This window comes from Sinocyclocheilus rhinocerous, unplaced genomic scaffold (genome assembly GCF_001515625.1).
Source record: "Sinocyclocheilus rhinocerous isolate Xijiao unplaced genomic scaffold, SAMN03320098_v1.1 scaffold229, whole genome shotgun sequence".
Taxonomy (NCBI): domain Eukaryota; kingdom Metazoa; phylum Chordata; class Actinopteri; order Cypriniformes; family Cyprinidae; genus Sinocyclocheilus; species Sinocyclocheilus rhinocerous.
In genome coordinates, this window is record NW_015635757.1 from 783789 (window position 1) to 786335 (window position 2547).

Genomic DNA, 2547 nt, shown 5'->3' on the forward strand with positions numbered 1-2547 from the left:
GCTGCGGCAGAGCAAGTACCGAGACTTGCTACTGCCAATACATCCACAACATGCTGCTGTGAGCATGTAAGAAATACTGCTGCTGCACATATAACATACATGAAATAACCCCCATATACCATACATGATCACCATGTAGCAGATCTATACAGGTGGAGCTGGGGAAGGAGGGTGGAGTGTGTCTGAAGCATGCTGCAACTGCTACAGCAAGCACTAGTCATATATTTGAATGTTGAGCAGCGAGCTCATTGGCTACTGATCAGCTGTGCCGTGTAATAATGATGTCATTATGTCAGATTGAGTTAGACCTATCGGACTGCGCCATCTAATTTCATGCCAGAACTTTGTATTTATACATTTATTTATTTAACACACATACCTCTTTTTACATTTCCTTGCATTTGTTCATAACACACCTGTACACACAAATACCATCTATTGTCTACTTTGTATATTGTGTATTTTTATTATTATTTATATTTTTTATATTATTTTTTATATTGTTATTTCCTATTTACTTATCCTATTTTTATTATTTTTATTCTGTCTTGTCACTGTCATTCTTTTTGTGCTGTGGAAGCTTCTGTCACCAAAACAAATTCCTCGTATGTGTAAACATACCTGGCAATAAAGCTCTTTTTTATTCTGATTTTAGATGCTTTGTATAACCTCATTGTTTTCTCAAACCATTGTTAAACCATATTTAACCTATGACAGGTACTAGAGAGAAAAAGCTGCTGTATTGTCAGGTGGATATGATTCATATTTGGACTAATTCAAATTCCTGGGCTTTGAGAGGGATCTGTTGCATAGGAGAGGCGGTGACTGTGATAGAAAACTCTTACAAAGAGAAGCTTTTTGCATTTTTGAGTTGAAATCATTCTGGATTAACAGATCTGGGGAAGGGTACAGAAACATTTCTGCAGCATTGAAAGTGCCAATGAGCACAGTGGCCTCCATCATCCGTAAATGGAAGAAGTTTGGAACCACCAGGACTACGAGAGGAGCACTGTACTTTCTAAACAGACAACGAAACAGCCATTTTTTGGTTGTTAACAAAAGGTACGCTCATTCAAAACAGTTGTGTTCGATCCTTCGCTGGCTGTGCTGATCTAAATCTAGCGGTTCTGTTGTGTCTCATGTTGCAAATTCAGTGACACAGGTAGTGACGATTCTCTCCGGCCAATCAGTGATCAGCAGAGTTTACACGTCACGTTTTGGTAACAGTACGGTTCGCTTGGAACCTCAACCGAGGTGGTACTGAAAAAAGTACCAGGTACCAGGTACTGTACCCAGTGGAAAAACCACCAAAAGTGAACCTTACCGAACCATACCGTGCCGCACCATGCAGTGGAAAAGCGCCATTAGTCAGGGAGGTGACCAAGAACCCGATGGTCACTCTGACAGAGCTCCAGCGTTTCTCTGTGGAGAGAGGAGAACCTTCCAGAAGAGCAACCATCTCTGCAGCACTCCAATCAGGCCTGTATGGTAGAGTGGCCAGACAGAAGCCACTCCTCAGTAAAAGGCACATGACAGCCCTCCTGGAGTTTGCCAAAAGGCACCTGAAGTCTCAGACCATGAGAAACTAAATTCTCTGGTCTGATGAAACAATGATTGAACTCTTTGGCCTGAATGGCAAGCGTCATGTCTGCAGGAAACTTGCACCGACGCTCGCCATCCGACCTGATGGAGCTTGAGAGGTCCTGCAAAGAAGAATGGGAGAAACTGCCCAGAAATGTGTCAAGCTTGTAGCATCATACTCAAAAAGACTTGAGGCTGTAATTGGTACCAAAGGTGCTTCAACAAAATATTGAGCAAAGGCTGTGAATACTTATGTACGTGTGTGTTTTTTTAATATATTTTTTTTTTTAATAAATTTGCAAAGATTTCAAGCAAACTTCTTTCACATTGTCATTATGAATATAATGAATTTAATCAATTTTGGATTAAAGCTGTAACAACAAAATGTGGAAAAAGTGAAGCGCTGTGAATACTTTCAGGATGCACTGTATGGATGTCATTGAGGCCGGAGGTGATGGATTGTTTTTTATAAAAGGTTTTTATAATGTGATGTATTAACAAAGCTGGAAGACTTTATCTGCAACATTTTGAGGATATTTTGCGGATGTCGTTGAGGTAACAGTTTATAATTTTTCCAGTGTGCAGACAATTTCAGCTACCTGGTTGACTAATATTTGGACTTCACATGCATTCCGAAAGTAAACTGTACATCAAAGTATTTCTCACATTAAACCTATAGACCCTTATTGTAGCCTATTAACACTGTCATTGTATTAGGGTGGTATTCAGGGTTGGGCAAAGATACATCAAAATCTATTTTAAAATAAAATACCAAATACTTTAATTTTAAGTGTATCAAAATAAACTACAAAATACAGCAGCCACACCATGTATCAAAATAAACTACTGTATTTTTGTATTTTACAAATACTAAAAAATACTTTTACAAGGGAACATGAAATTTCTTCGCAAACCTTCCATCGACTGGCCTATTTGATCTATCCCTTCACCATTACACTGACTCAG